Source organism: Macaca mulatta, chromosome 11 (assembly GCF_049350105.2).
Source record: "Macaca mulatta isolate MMU2019108-1 chromosome 11, T2T-MMU8v2.0, whole genome shotgun sequence".
In the NCBI taxonomy this organism is placed as follows: Eukaryota; Metazoa; Chordata; class Mammalia; order Primates; family Cercopithecidae; genus Macaca; species Macaca mulatta.
Genome location: NC_133416.1, coordinates 33,295,161 through 33,310,831, shown reverse-complemented (window position 1 = coordinate 33,310,831; position 15,671 = coordinate 33,295,161). Strand labels below are relative to the sequence as shown.

At 50.0% G+C, this 15,671-nt stretch overlaps 1 protein-coding gene across 5 annotated transcripts in view; it reads right to left on the bottom strand.

The window, feature by feature from the left end:
* TSPAN11 (tetraspanin 11) overlaps positions 1–14,847 on the bottom strand; it is a 71,167-nt gene extending 56,320 nt beyond the window's left edge. For 3 of the 5 annotated variants that reach the window (XR_003720437.2, XM_002798528.4, XM_077952411.1), the window contains exon 1: positions 14,096–14,847. The gene's annotated coding sequence lies outside the window, so the exon portion shown is untranslated. 5 annotated transcript variants of the gene reach the window in all.
* Between the last annotated feature and the right edge of the window lie 824 nt (positions 14,848–15,671).

Sequence of the window (15,671 nt, the reverse complement as noted above, 5' to 3'; positions counted from 1 at the left end):
TTATGCTGCTTGTCAACAATATTCAATACTCCTCAAGCTTCCAAACCTGTCAGATTCCCTCCACACTCTATGTCTTTCTCCAAGCCACTTCTTGCTCTTACATCCCAGGGTCAACAATCCCCACTAATGAAGCCTGAGGCATGCCCCTTAGCTATATTATCTGATAAAATCTGAGTTGAGTTCTGGGCCCTGAACACCCAACAGAGTACCTGATGTATGAGTGTCGGATGCTGAATGAAGGAAGGAAGGAATGCACTAAGGAGCCATGTGAATGCTCATGAACTCTTTGAGAATCACATAAGTATTTCTTATCCCACTCAGGCTCTCACCTGGTTCCCCAGGAACCTAAGTCAAAGGTATTTGAAAGGAGAGAATCGAAACTCAGGCCATCGCTTCTATGGCGTGCGCCTGTGGGAACGTGCAGGATGCATTTCTGTGTAGATGGCTTTAGTGCAGGCACCAGCCAGTTCTCCCAACAGGGCCCTTTGGGAGTCTTTCACAAGCCAGTCCAGGGATTGCCACCGTCTTTTTCTCCCTAAGCTTTCTGTGCACTCTCCACAGTGTCTTCTCTTTTCCCTCGTTTTCCAATTTCAGCCTCAGATGAGAGACACAGACCTATGTCCATTGTATATCAAAGTAAAAAATCCTTTTGAAAATAATCCAAACAAGGCACCAATGCGAACAGGACAGTTCCACTGATGGGAAACACCTGAGGGCATAATCAGGCCCTTTAGAGGAGTGAGACCTCAGAGGAAACCCACAGGAGGGGGCAGCTCTGACAGGGATTGAAAATGAATATGCAGTCTCCTCACTTCTCCTAACCCTTTGCCCACTCTTTTTTTTTTTTTTTTTTTTGAGACGGAGTCTTGCTCTGTCACCCAGGCTGGAGTGCAGTGGCTCTATCTCAGCTCACTGTAAGCTCCGCCTCCCGGGTTTACGCCATTCTCCTGCCTCAGCCTCCCAAGTAGCTGGGACTACAGGCGCCCGCCACCTCGCCCGGCTAGTTTTTTTGTATTTTTTAGTAGAGATGGGGTTTCACCGTGTTAGCCAGGATGGTCTCAATCTTCTGACCTCGTGATCCGCCCGTCTCGGCCTCCCAAAGTGCTGGGATTACAGGCTTCAGCCACCGCGCCCAGCCCACTTTTTCTTGCCTTTGCTCCAGCCCTTAAAAACGGACCCACAGCAGAGGCCGGGAAAGCCCAGAGCCCCTAAGGCCCACCACAAGTGTGACCTCAGTGTCGACAAACACAAGTGGCTCCCTTCTCCTGCTGTAGACCTCAGCGTCACAAGCGGCAGAGCTGTTAGAGATGGAGCGCGTGCATGTGGCTGAATTTGAAGGTAGATCATTACATAAACGAATGCCAGATCTAAGGAAGGTGCATCATCCTGCCTCTGTTTCAGAAATTATGATTTCCTAGTTATGAAGACAGGTGTTTTATGGCCTTGAGAAACCATCTCTCCCAGACTCTGGCCAGTAGTCGAAAACCCAGCCCCCTGCAGCTTCAGCATAGTGGTCGGGCCCTCATCTGGTCCAAGTTTCTTACTTGTCTCAATAACTCAGTGAGGCAGGTGCCATTCCTTCGGGATTTACTTTTTATTTTTATTTTTTTGATGGAGTCTCGCTCTGTTGCCCAGGCTGAAGTGCAGTGAAGCAATCTTGGCTCAATAGAACCTTCGCCTCCCAGGTTCAAGCAGTTCTGCCTCAGCCTCCTGAGTAGCTGGGACTACAGGCATGCACCACCATGCTCACTACACCCGGCTAATTTTTGTATTTTTAGTAGAGACAGGAGTCACCATGTTGGCCAGGCTGGTCTCGAACTCCCAGCGTCAAGTGATCCACCCACCTTGGTCTCCCAAAGTGCTGGGATTACAGGTGTGAGCCACTGTACCCGGCCCACTTCTGTTTTATAAACAAGGAGGCTGAGGCTCCTTTGGCAGACCTGGGAATCAAGCCCAGGTGTTGCTGATGCCAAAGTCAAGGTCTCTCAGGTTTGGGCTTTTAGTAGGCTTTGAGGAGGGAAGATAAGCTGTCCCCATCCAGAATTGATTTCTCTGTCCAGGCTTGGTCCTTGGAGCACTGAGATGCTTCCTGAGAAGCTGCTCAGAGCAAGGATGGAAGCTTCAGGGGTGACCCATTGAGGGTGAGCTCAGGATCTGTAAGGCAAAGAGCAGCAGCAGCAGAAGGCCCAACATCCCAGGCTGCTGGGGTTCCCCTGAGGGTGGGACATGGTTGAGACACATGAGAATGGCTGTCCCTGGAATTGTGCAAGGCACAGTCTGTGCAGGTGTGCACAGCTGCCCTGCAAGTGCCCAGCTGCTCACTGGACAAGCTGCTCATCTTTCTAGCTCTGATTTTTAATAAACCAGCACCCCTTCTAACTACATATCCTTCCCTGCCCAGCCTGGGTGCCTTCCTTTTGATGGGGTCAGCTGGGGAAATCCTGATGTTTATTGGAAGTTACCAACCAGGGACTGGGCAGCACAGTATATAGTGGGTGAGCAGTTGAGGCAGGTGTCTAAGGGCTGGGTTGCTCACGTCCAGTGAGGGTGGACAGACATTTGGGGGGTGGTACACCCAATAAAAGACCCCCATGGATCTCTTTAAACAGATAAGCTGTAGTGATCTGTAGGTAGATATTTTCTTTTCCTTCTAGAGGATGGGATGTGGCAATAAACTTAAGTTTGATTCATAAGGGAGCCAAGACTACTAATGGTCTCCCGGAAGATTTTTCTCCCCTTCTTCCATTAAAATGGAGTCGTAGCTGGGTATGTGGCCACCTAACAAGTGACTGCATTCCCCAGCCGGTCTAGCAGCTAGCTCTGGCCATATAGTATTCTTGACAATGGATGAGTGGAAGTAGCACTCCACCCCTGGACCTTAAAATACTGCCCATGCATACTGCCACAATCTTTCCCCTTCCAGTCTTTCCCTTGCCACAGATGTGTCTGAAATCAGCTTCAACCATGCAGACAAGGACAGCACCTCAGAGTGGTGGTTCTCAAAAATCAAGGGTACATTAGAATCACCTGGAGGGCTTTCAAAACTACAGTGCTCCCCTACTAGAGATTCTGAGTAAGTCTGGGGTGATGCCTGAGACTCTGCATTTCTAACAAGTTTCCAGGTGAGGCTGATGCTGCTGGTCTAGGTACCACACTTTGAGACCACGCACTACCCTTAGGGATGGCAGAGAAACAAGGGCAGGAACCTGGCTCCCTGTGTGACTGTGTGGAGCAGAACAGCTTGCCTAGCCTGGACTGTTATATGAGAGAAAAAGAAGCTTCTTTGTTCTTTAAGCCACAGTCCTGTTGGGTTTCTGACATGCAGCTCAGCCTTTGTTTTAACTGACTCTTATAGCTGGGGGTCAGAGTCTTCGTACAAATGTCCCTGCTCCACTACCCCCGTCCCCTCAAAAAAATACTGCTTTAGCTCCACTTCTAGAAGCAACAAATTAGTCCTGAATAAGACTAGTATAGTGAGCCAGGACACAATCTCAGCTGTTAAGATGCAACAGTTCAACCTAATGACCATGCATACTTTGACCAGACTTTCTCAAGTCACACTTCCCTAGATCCTGTTTCTCTCTTAAGTTATTGCCAGAGCTTTCTTCCTCTGAAGACTCACTTCTTCATCCATTCATCCTGCACCCCACCACTGTCTGACCTCCTCCACTACCCACTCATCCCAAAGTCACTTCTAATTGCCAGAGCCAAAGGTGGCTTTTCCTATCTCCTCCTGCTTCATCTCTGCTGAATTTGAAAAGTTGGTCACACCTTCTTTTGAAGCCTTCTTCCCCCACTGCTGGTTTCATGTTACCATTCTCATTGTATTCTTCTCCTCCAATTTGCCTTGATCTGAACATCATAACCAAGTCTCCGAAACTGTCCTCTCTTCCTTGGCCTCATCGACTGGTCCTCTTCCTGGTTTACAGCTTTAAGGCTGGCATTCCCTCCAGGGTGAGATGGGAACATTTTGTGCTTTGCCTCTTGTCTCCTCTTTGCTACCCCCATTCATGCCAAACTCCACCCATCTCCAACAAGGTGATGACTCTCAAAGCCTGCTGGGCTCCAGGCTCACGCCCATGACCACAGGCCCCCTAACATCCAGCATGCCCAGAACTAAGTCAGTATCTTCCCACTGCAACCCATCCATCTTGTATTCCTAATCTGTGACACTCCATCCACCTATGCAGTGCTCACTCCTTTTTCTCAGTGTTACCACTTCCCACCCCAACACTAAGCCATTCCTTTCTGCAGCTCTTCTCAATGAACATCTTGCGAACCCACCACTCCACTCTTCTCCCTGATGCTGCCCTGCCTGAGGCTGCCCTCCTCATTTATCATTGTAGGGGTGTGCTTGGTGGTTCAGGTATCTGTTTTCTCCCTTGAAATTAACCAGTTAATTATTAATTCATTGAACATCTGAGGCCTCGTATGTGGCACACAATGTGCCAGATGCTGGAGATTCCCAAAGACAAAGAATGAAGAAAAGAGAATGAATGAAGCTGTCCCTGACCTCAAAGAGCTCACAGCTGGGGAAATGGACACATCAACATCACTGTAGCACAATGTATGCAGTTCAGGGAGAAAAATGTGTACAGGAGTGCTGAGGAGGGAGCTGTGGGCAAGGGTTTTGAAGGAAGAGCAGGAATTAAGCAAAGAAGGTAACAGAGAAGGTATGTGCCAGGCTCAAGATTTCAGGATTTTATTTTGTAAGCAATAGGGCACCACTGGGCTTTCTGATCCAGGGAATGAGACTTAAGAGTCACCCACCACTTATGAGGTTAAATTAAAGAAACCTAAATGGTTCAGCAGGTTATAAACCAGAGCTGGCGTTAGGGAATAAGCATCCATTTAGATGAGTTCTAAAACGACTTCTCTGTAGGGATAATTGGGCATCTGTTAATTGATTTCCCGTGATTCTGCAAGACCATGGCAGAGACTATGTCACCTAGGACAGTCAAGGGCTGTCCAGCCTGGCCTATGGTCAGTCCATGGCAGCTGACCCAGGCTGCCTAACTGCACCAATGGATCCAGCTAGGGGAGTGGAGGAGGCTGCTGGTGACCCTAAGCCCATGCAGGAAAATCACTGCCTCTTGGCACTAAGAGCACAGGGTTTTAACTTTCACATAACGGGTTGCAAAAATACTTTCCCAAAAGAACAACGCAGTCAGGTGTGGTGGCTCATGCCTATAATCCCAGCACTTTGGAAGGCTGAGGTGGGCAGATCACCTAAGGTCAGGAGTTCAAGACCAGCCTGGCCAACATGTGAAAACCTGTCTCTACTAAAAATACAAAAATTAGCCAGGCATGTTGGCGGGTGCCTGTAATCCCAGCTACTTGGGAGGCTGAGGCAGGAGAATCGCTTGAACCCAGTAGGTGGAGGTTGCAGTGAGCTAAGATCACGCCATTGCACTCCAGCCTGGGAGACAAGAGTGAAACTCCACCTCCGAAACAAAAAAAAAAAAAGAGAGGGAGAGAGAGAGAACAATGCATTGGCTAATATACTTACTACTCCCTTGAAGCTGAGCTTAATTATAGTGAAGGATACAGTCTATACTTTTTCCCACACTCAGAGAATCATCTCTGTGATAATTTCCCCAGTCTTCTTGACTGAATGCATGTATGATTTCTGTGGAGAAGAGCTGCTCTTTTCTTCACCCCATGGAGACATGTTGTATGACGCCCTGTCTGGGTGGGAGCTGCTTGCTCACCTCCCTGCAGGGAAGACCAGTGCTTGGCACAAGGGGAATTTGGCTGGGGAGAGTGTATGCTCTCGGATCATAGGAGAGGGACAGGGGCTGAGGGAGTCCTTGCTTCCCATGATGACCAAAGAAAGGGGAGTTGCCAAAGTGATGCGAGGGGCATCTGTTGACAGCTGTATTGTGTTTATAAAGGCAATGGCACACAGATGGGGGTGGGGACAGGCAGAGGCCTAGGTTTCAGAGGCAGAGGTCTTAGGTTTAGGAGGTCCCTCTCTACTTGCCAGCACCTCAGGCAAGTCACTGACCCTCTCTGTGACTTGAGTTTCTTTACTTGTATTCTGAGAAAGTTATGGTAGTAGTAGATTCTTTCAAATAAATTTTTATGTAGAGCAGGGGTATCCAATGCTTTGGCTTCCCTGGGCCACATTGGAAGAAGAATAATTGTCTTGGGCCATGCATAAAATACCCTAACACTAATGATAGCTAACGAGCTAAAAGAAAAAAATTGCAAAAAAACCTCTCATAGTATTTTAAGTTTCCTAATTTGTGTTGGGCTGCATTCAAAGCTGTCCTGGGCCACGTGCAGGCCGTAGGTTTGACAAGCTTGATGTAGAACCTCAGTATATAAGGCAGATAAAGCAGGATCTCTTTTGTTGAAGGGGTGTGTTAAGCCTCCCCAGCCATATGGAACTATAAGTCCAATTAAACCTCTTTTCCTTCCCAGTCTCAGGTATGTCTTTATCAGCAGTGTGAAAATGGACTAAGATGCCAGAGAAGCTGAGCCTGGATGGATTCTCTGGAGCCTGTACCCAGGCCTTGGGATCTGAGTCCATGTGACCACAACAAGGCACACATGGCTGCAATTCCAGCAGGTGCAGAGCAGGAGTCCTCTGTGGTTGGCTCTGCTCTGCCCCTCAGGCATGAAGCCAAGACAGAAACATCTGAAGTGCATCTTCCCAGTCACCCCCGTCCACCTGGGCCTGGCCCACCCAACAGCTGGGGGCTAGTGCCTTGCAGAAATTTGAGGCGGCCAGGGAGCTGGGTAATCATGACTCTGAGAGCCCGCATCCACAGTCCCCCAGAGAGCCGGGCCAAAGTGAATGACACCTCCAGGTTCTGGGGACTCCCAGGTTTGGATTTAGGACTGAGATTGGAGCTAAAGGTCCATAGGCATCTCTATTCATGGGGGCCCTGGTGTGTGTTCACTGCTGTGTGTAGGTGTGAAGGGAAGGAGTATAGGACATGGCCCCTCATGGCTGTCTAGAGGACATGGGAGGCATTCCAGGCCCCAAATCAACAATGATCTCAACTCAATCTGAATCAAGAGCTCACCATCAGGCTTGACACAGGGGACCCAGAGTCTAAGACACAGTGGCCTCAACAACACTGCTGTGTCTTCCACTGGAGAAGGTCCCCAGAGCAGCCTGTCCCAGGTCCACAGCTGCAGCCACTACAGCTGCAGCCACTGTTTGCTTGACCTGACAATTTCTGAGAACTGGATGGGCAATGACTGGTTGGATGCTGCAAAGGACACCCATGAGCTTCAGGGAGAGGTCAGTGCAGAGGCTCCTGCACTATCCTGGACAGAGGTAGCGGGCAGCTTTCCCTCCCTTCTCCCATCCCCAGTGCTGAGAGGAGGGAGCTGGAAAGGGGAACATAAACATGAGCCTGGTTCTCGATGTTTGGTTTACGGGTTGGGCTGTCACATACATGGAGAGAAGATGAATGTCTTACTGGCTACAGGACCTTGGGCAGGTCACCTAACCTACCTGAGCCAGTGTCCTCCTGATTTGGGGGTTGGGCTGTCACATACATGGAGGGAAGATTAATGTCACTCTTACTGGCTGGGGGACCCTGGGCAGGTCACCTAACCTATCTGAGCCAGTGTCCTCCTCTGCCCGGTGAAATTAGAGGGCAAGGATCACCCAGAGAGTGACCGTGATGCCCCAGCCTGTGCCTGAATTCCGTCAGTGTTGGTTGGATGTGCAGCTGCCTCTCCCCACTAGAGCAGCAGCTGCAGCCCAGCAACAGGATGGTGGCAGTTTGTCATCCTGCGGCTCTGGCCGGGGTCAGCCAGGCCGGAGGAGAGTCCAGCCTGTGGGGCGGAAAGAGAAGCTCTCTCACAAAAGCCTTCATCGTGGACCACGTCATTTCACGCTTAAGGACATTTACAACCTGTCCACTGGGAATCAGAAAGGCAGCGTCATTCCCTTCTAGGCATCAGGAATTGAATTTCAAAAGTCAAATGACTTAAAATCTCATCTCCTTTCCCAGATAGAAGGATTTGAACAATTTCTCATTTGCTTTCAAAATAGTCCCTATCTTGTCTCTGGAACAGGATACCACAGCGTAGCAGTAAGCCTAAAAGACAATTCCTTCCATGGAGTTATAACTTGGGGGCTCCTGAAATTGTATAAAACATTTTTACCATCTATGTGCTGCGGTTCCATAGGTTTTAGTAGATCTCCAAAGGAGTTTGTGACACTCTCACGCAAACAGGGTATGAACCACTGATGTCCAACCCTTCCTCCTTTTTTGGGTAGGCACAGACAAGGCCTGAATTATCAACTCTCAAGAGAAGGACCATATGCCCAGCACAGTCGCAGAGACCTAGTGAGCCCCAGGGATGCTGCTAGAGGAATAAAAACAGTTGAGTTAGCGATGCTGAGTGCATTGATGAGTAGTTGAGAGCAGCAATGCCACTGCTCCGGTAAGAACAAAATGCATGTGCATGTATGAGCTATGAAATTGGAATTGTGTAGTTTGATGATTCTACACGCGTTATATGCTCAGTCTTTTAAAGTGGCATTGCACAATATTAAGGATGAACAGGAAAATTCATGCTAATAATTTAAAAATTTAATTTTTCTTTACTTAAAATATCATTAAATAGTAAATAAAAATACCACATGACAAGTTGAGAGAAAGACCACGGAAAAAAGGAAAAGGCTTATATTTATAAAGGTATAAATATACCTTTAATGGTATCTTTTCCTGCATTTGAGCTAGGGTTCCATGTTTTCATTTGGCACTGGGTCCCACAAATTACCTATCTGGCTCTGGTTGAGGAACGTCTCCCTGAGGCACAGTCTCGGTGATGACTGATAAGCACCTTCCTAAAATGTCCATTCAATGAACGTTTATTGAATTCTTACTGTTTGGCAAGCTTTGCACTAGTTGCTAGGGATAAAAAGTTAATAAACATAATTTTATTCTCAAGTAGGATAGGATGAGGACTCTAATTTTTTTTTTTTTTTTTTTAGAAAGAGTCTCACTCTGTCGCCTAGGCTGGAGTGCAGTGGCGCGATCTTGGCTCACTGCAACCTCCATCTCCCAGGTTCAAACGATTTTCCTTCCTCAGCTTCCCGAGTACCTGGGATTACAGGCACCTACCACCACATACAGCTAATTTTTGTATTTTTAATAGAGATGGGGTTTCACCATGTTGGCCAGGCTGGTCCTGAACTCCTGACGTCAGGTGATCTGACCACCTTGACCTCCCAAAGCACTGGGATTACAGGCATGAGCCTAGGACTCCAATTCTAAAAGCACAGCATAGGACCGTGGTTTCCAACTATCAAAACCCTAGTGCTTATCTACAAAAGGCAGCTCTGGGAGAGAAATCTCTTTACTGCATTTCAAGAACGCTCATAGAAACTTGAATTTCTACCTGACAAAAAGGCTTCAGTCAAGCTACCACACCAGCTATGTGATTAAATGTTTGCTAACTGTGCCAGACCTCGGACAAACCAGACAACACCAGTCTGCTTCTGTCCTTTGTCCTTTTTTCTTCTGGGCTTTTTAAACACACTAGAATCTGCTAGCAAATGACCTAAACTGATATATATCAAGCAGAAAGGAATCAAACTATCAGTTATACGGTCTTTGATTATTAATCTTTTTAAGATAGAGAAATACATTCTCATTTATATTGAAGTTTGGCTGACAAACCCTTTCAAAACACGAAGTACATATTAAAAAAAAAAAAAAAAAATGAATGCCTAAGCCAGGACAGGGCTGAGAACCGCTGGGGGATTTATCCCATACCACCATCAAGGAGGGTCCCCTACTCCCTTTCAAAACAGACCAGGGAACCATCAGAGCAATTCTCATTTCCTGAACCTCTGTAACATCCTCAATTCTTGATATTTTACAGCAAAAATCCTTAAGCCTCTAAGCAGGGCCACGTGCTTGTACGAGTGCTTGTACATTGTGCAGGGCAGTGAGAGAGGGACGCAGCTACTTCCCTCTCCATAGTTGTGAGTGGAAGTCGCATGGCCAGTTGGAAAAGCATCCCAGGGAGAAAGGGAGTGCTTGACTGGCCTGGGGCCTACCGAGCACGACGCCACTACATTGTGACTACTACAGGGGAGACCAGCATTAGACAAGGTCCCACAGTCGTCGCCACCCTTCAACGCCCCTCCTCGCCATGAGCCCTTTTTCAAACTCCTTCATTGTGGTCATCAGACACCTGGGTGCTCTGTACCTCTCTTCTGAGCTCAGCTTAGGCAGGCATCCATGCACCCTGCTAGGAGTTGAGGTCATTTCCTCGATTTACAGATGAGGAAATTGAAGCTTAACATAACACACAGAAGTTCACACGGAGAGGAAGGGGCAGAGCCAGGATCTGTGCCTGAACCATCTGGCCCTAGAGCTGGGCTCTCCTGCCACCCTTGCTGCTGGCTGCCTCTGCCTGCCCTCTCTGCACACCTTTCCTTCTCGGAGCTCCAGCTGGGGCTTGGGTGAGTGCCACTTAGTCTGCACTCAGCTGTTTTCTCATCCCTTCCTGGGAACGAGTTTAATGTCCTCAACAACGAGTGCTCTGAGGTCAGGGGCTAGGTCCTTATTGCATGTCTCAGGGCCTGGAAGTTCAAAGCTCACAGCAGGCACTTGGAAAACATACACGTATAGTGTATATCTGCTGCCCCCTCCCCAATTTCCTCTACCCTGTGGAGTGCCATCTTGCGAGTATAAACCTTTGAACCCAGAAACCCACCAGAGTCAGCCGGAGCAGGGCATCATCAAAAGGGAAGCAAAGATAGCATCAAAAGGAATGAACAGAGGGTCTAGTTCTCTACTCCTGACCCTTCTCTCCACTTCTCTCCACAGTCTCCCTCCTCAACAACCCACCTAAACCAACCAAACTGAACACCACCACCTCCTCTATCACGGGCACGGTCATTAATGCTCCTCCTATGGGGCTTAGAAAAGGGTGGTAAATCTAGATTCTGTGCCCTGAACCCAGGCACGGTGTTGGACACAGCAGCTGTGCTGCCACTTCCAAGTGTATTTCTAGGAAAAGGCAACACAAGAGACTGTTTTACATGGAGGAGAGCTTGGAAAGCCCAGGAAGCATGGCTGCTGTAAATACAGGCCAGGGTCATCACGTGTAAATATAGCCAGGTTTCGTGACGTGGCTGTCCTCTACGCTCAGTAATCACTCAGAGACCAGAGTTCCTCAGCACTGTCAACTACTCAAGAAAAACAATGCTGAGTGGGCATCTACTGGGGGTGAGGCACGTCTGGGCAAGTATGCCTGGGAATACCCCCGATAGAGGATGATGACAGACAGAGTCACCCTAGATAGGTAGCTCTCAAATATCTGTGCACAGCTTGTCCACCTTGCAGATGTTTGGTGTCCTCCGTCTAGTGCCTGTCTCAGATATAGATGGGTTAGAGTTCTCACATAGCCCTTGCTGCTGTGTTGTAAGCAAAATCATTTCCATATTAACTCTGACCAAAATTCAGGAAATTAAACCAGTAGTATAAAAATAGCCATAGGATGAATTCCATGGCTAAGCAGAAATGGTTTGTGGAACAAGCACTTTGTACCTCTGAATCCTGCCTATAATCCTCGTTGAGGGTCAAGTGCAGATTTCTTCCAGTTGCGGTACTATTATTTCTACTTGGAGTTGAAAAGACTCCTCTAAGTCTTCTGGTGCAACAGTTTTTTAGTTTTATTTTAGCGAGAGAGCCTTTACTTCAAAGGAGATCCTATCTGGAAGCTGACATGTAACTTAGATGGACCCCGAGCTGCTGGTGTGAGGGAACTGGGGGCCCTGCCAATGGAGCCTGCTCTTCCCTTCCAAAGCTCCCAGGAGTACAAGTTGAAAAACACACATGCATAGCCCCTTCCTAATTGATTCACTCACTCGTTCACAAACAATAATATCTCTTGAGCACCTACTGTGTTCCAGGTGGAGCCAGCAGGTAACAGCACAAAGGCAGCCCCGCTTTTGGTGAGCTCACATGGAGTAGGATGTGGCAAAGCTAAGTTCAGACAGGTTGCAAGTGCTAGGAAGGAACAATGATGTGATCATGGCTGGGAGGTGGCTACTTTGGATGGGGGATCAGAAAGGTCTCTCTGAGGAAGCAAAACACAGTTGAAATCAGAATGATAATCTGGAAAGATGCCCTGATTTGGACCAAAGAGGAAGCAGAACCAGAGAGCTGATGTGACCTTCCCCAGGCAGGGAGCTGAGCCAGGACCTGACCTGGGTTGCCGGCATCTCCCACTCAAGGATCTTTCCTTTTACAAACACTACTAAACAGCAACCACATGCAAAAAAGTCTCAGTGACAGGTGACATCCGAGGCTGGACAAACCACCCAACTACATCCTGGAATTCGGTGCCGTCTGTGCATGACTTTTGATGCCTCCCTCCTTCCTCAGCCCAGTCCAGGGTTGGCCTTGGGTCTGAAGGCACTATAACCCAAGAGACAGAACTCGGTGGTGGACACTCCAGACCTGTGACCTTAGCTGGGAAAGCTTCTTCATCTCCTATCTCCCTGGCTGCAAACTGTGAAGGGTGCTCCTTACCGCTTCATTTGGTGGCATAAAGAGAAAAGCAAGTTGGTGGTTATAAACGTCCTGGGCTCATCTGAAAGAGGGCTCTCTGGAAAGTCAAGGTGCTCTAGGGAGACCTAAAGATATCAAAGCCAGTTTGCCTCTTGTTCTGTAGCAGGCACTCACACAAGAACTACGGGGAATCACACAGGCCTGTACATGTTTTACACACGAGTCCAAAGGTGGGTGTAAAATTCCTATTATGCTGAATATCGTGGGAAGGAGCACACAAATGCCTCCCTCTGGTACCCACAAACCAAACGGCTCTGGACCACCTAAGCACTTGCCAGACCACCAACTTGGCCCCTGTGGGCCAGTAGTGCCCCCTCACCCTAGGAGTCTTAAAGCATTTCCAGGCATTAATTGGAGCCTCCAGTCCCTTGGGAGACAGGTGGGGCCAGCGGTTATTAGTCCCATTTTGCGCACAAAGCAACTGAGCCCCAGATGACCTATCTGTCCAGGGAACAATGCTACTGACACAGTGACAACCATTAAGTTCTGATTCAAACCTGTCTCCAGCCTCTAACTGCTGCTTTCCACTACAATCCAGCTGCCCACAAATCGAACACAGATCATCCACTTTTGACTAACACCACCATCATTCTCTTCTTCACGCTCTCCTGCACACACCCTATGCTCCACAGTGCACTTAGGAGTTTTTCCATAAGCTGCCTCTTCTCTTCACCCCCCACCCCCACACTCACCTCACAATACTTGCTAGGAACTGGAAACCTCTGGAACACTTATTCCTCCTGCACACACAGCAGCTTAGACTCAAGTTAAGATGCTGTCCCACCAACCCCAACTGAGCTGCCTCCGTTTCATACTTTCCAGCCCGTTCACACATGTGCACACTGCACATAACGCTGGTGAAAAGGATACACCCCAGAACCTTCCATGCCTTCTTTCCACATGGAGTCGCCCAACTGCACGTGCAAGGACAGGCACGAAAACACAAGTGACAGGGCCTACACAGCCATGTTGTCACAAATACACAGACGGGCCCAGAACACGGGGACATCCCTGCACAGGCCCTCTGAAAGCAATGTGTACCAGATACAGCAGCTGCCAGCACTTAGCAACCCCTGCGTTGCATGGGGTATGCTGCCAAGGCCTGTCTGCATCTTGCTAAGGCGACTCTGGGTCTGTCATCTTGGTGTACGCACAAGAGGCAGCTACTCGAACTCAGGGTGGACAAAGAATGACATTTTCAAGAGGAAAAGACATGCCCCGGGCACGCTGGACAGCACGAGGCCCTCAGAGGCCCAGAGTTCTCTCCCGCAGACTCAGGCGCGTAGTTATGGACGCCGTGCTGCGTGCTCCGTGCAGACACCAATACCTGCTCACATGCCCCGCGAGTGTCCCAGGCATTCCTGCCTCCTCCACTCCTCACCGCCAGCCGGCTTCCCTCTGCCCGCCCGGGGGAAGCTTGGAACAGTCTAGCTCGGGACTGCGGGCGGGGCTGGCAGCGGAGGTGGAGGCGCCTCTCCCAGACCCCCAGCCTCTCCCTTGGCGCCCCCACTTCCCAGGCGCGCTTCTGCACTTACCCGGTCAGGGGCTCCGGACGCGGCGACGGGAGCTGCGCCTAGAGAGGCGGAGAGCGGTGGCTCCCGGGGCCGCCCAGCCGCCCAGCCGCCCACCACCCGCAGCCAACGCTCTTCCCTCCCAGCCCGGGAAGGTCAGCTTGCGGGCAGCACGGCCCGCGCCCCCGCGCCCACGGAGGCTTCCTGCCGGCTTTAGCGTCTCCCCCTCGCCGCCCCGCCCCGCGCTCCGCCGCGACGCCCCGGCGCCGGCTCTCCCAGCCCAGCCGGCAGGACGCGCCCAGGAGCCCCGCACGCTAGCTGCCGGCTCTTTGTTTGGGAGTTTGCCTCTCTGCGATTCAGAGCACGCGGAGGGAATTAAGTCAGAGTCCGAGGCAGCTGTGCGGTTGCCGGGGGTATCCCTGCGGGGGGCGGGGCAAAAGAATCGACTAGGGGGCGGTGGAGCGACTTTCAAACTCCCGCCCTCCGCAGCTCCCCGCTTATGTCCCCCTGCCCTCTACGTTTGTCGGCCCCTGGGAGAGGTTGGCCTTTGGGGGTTTCCAGGGACTCTAGGGACAAGCTTGTCTGATAAGAGAGAGCCTATCCATCCCCCTTCCTCACCACCCCCCATCACTGCCCTGTCCCTGTCAGAGTCCTGTGGAGCATCAGCTTTACATTTCCTGGGCCCCGGGGAGAATCAAGGTCTCTCTAATCAGAAGCAAAAAGGAAGAGCGGAGAGTAGAGTCCATCTGTTCCCGCTGAGCCCTTGTGAAGGTGCAAAGCTGGCCCTAACGGGACCGGCCCTAACAGTGGGGCATGGATTATGTATTTCCCAAAGTAACCAGGGCCTTGTGCTTATCCAACCGTGTTCTTTTGAAACTTAGCTGCAGTGAGGAAGATTACCCATTTACCAGGTTGCTAGGCCAGGGAAGCCACTGGAGGCAGGGAACGCTGACAAAGCCACTGCACCGGGAGCACCAGCGTTCTAAATACCCCAGCTGACTGCTGAGAGGGGCTTCGCAGAGGGGCCACCCGGGAAGGAGATGATTCCAATAGTCCGGTGAGATAAGACTTTAACTGGGGGATGAATGCGGAAGCTGCAGCAAAGGAGAGTCTACAGAGTGTGTGGTGCAGGAGGCGCACACTGGGGCTGTAACATTGTGGAAGTCTGGAGGAGCACCTGGAGTGATGTGACTGGGTTTAGTGTGGGGCAAGTTGGATTGGAGAAGCAGGCCACCTTCTTCCAGGGGCAGATATCCAGCAAATGCAATTGGAAAGGTGATTCTGGAGTTCACAGGAGAGGCTGTGAATTTTGGAATCATCTGGAAAGAAGTTGGAGGTGGAGGGAGAGGGTAGAAAAGGTAGAGAGAACAGGGCTGAAGACAGAACCTAGGTCTACCTAGAAGGAGCCCATGAGAGGAACGGAAACCATCAGGAGAAACCATGAGGGAGGGTCAGGACTGTGCAGGGTGACAGGACTCAGGAGAAGAGGGACGTTCAGTGGGGGCCCGGGCTGCAGGGACACCAAGGAGGAGTGCGCCCCAAAAAAACTGGTTTAGATTTAGAAATTAGGAGATCGCTGGGTTAGTTCAAGATACCTATT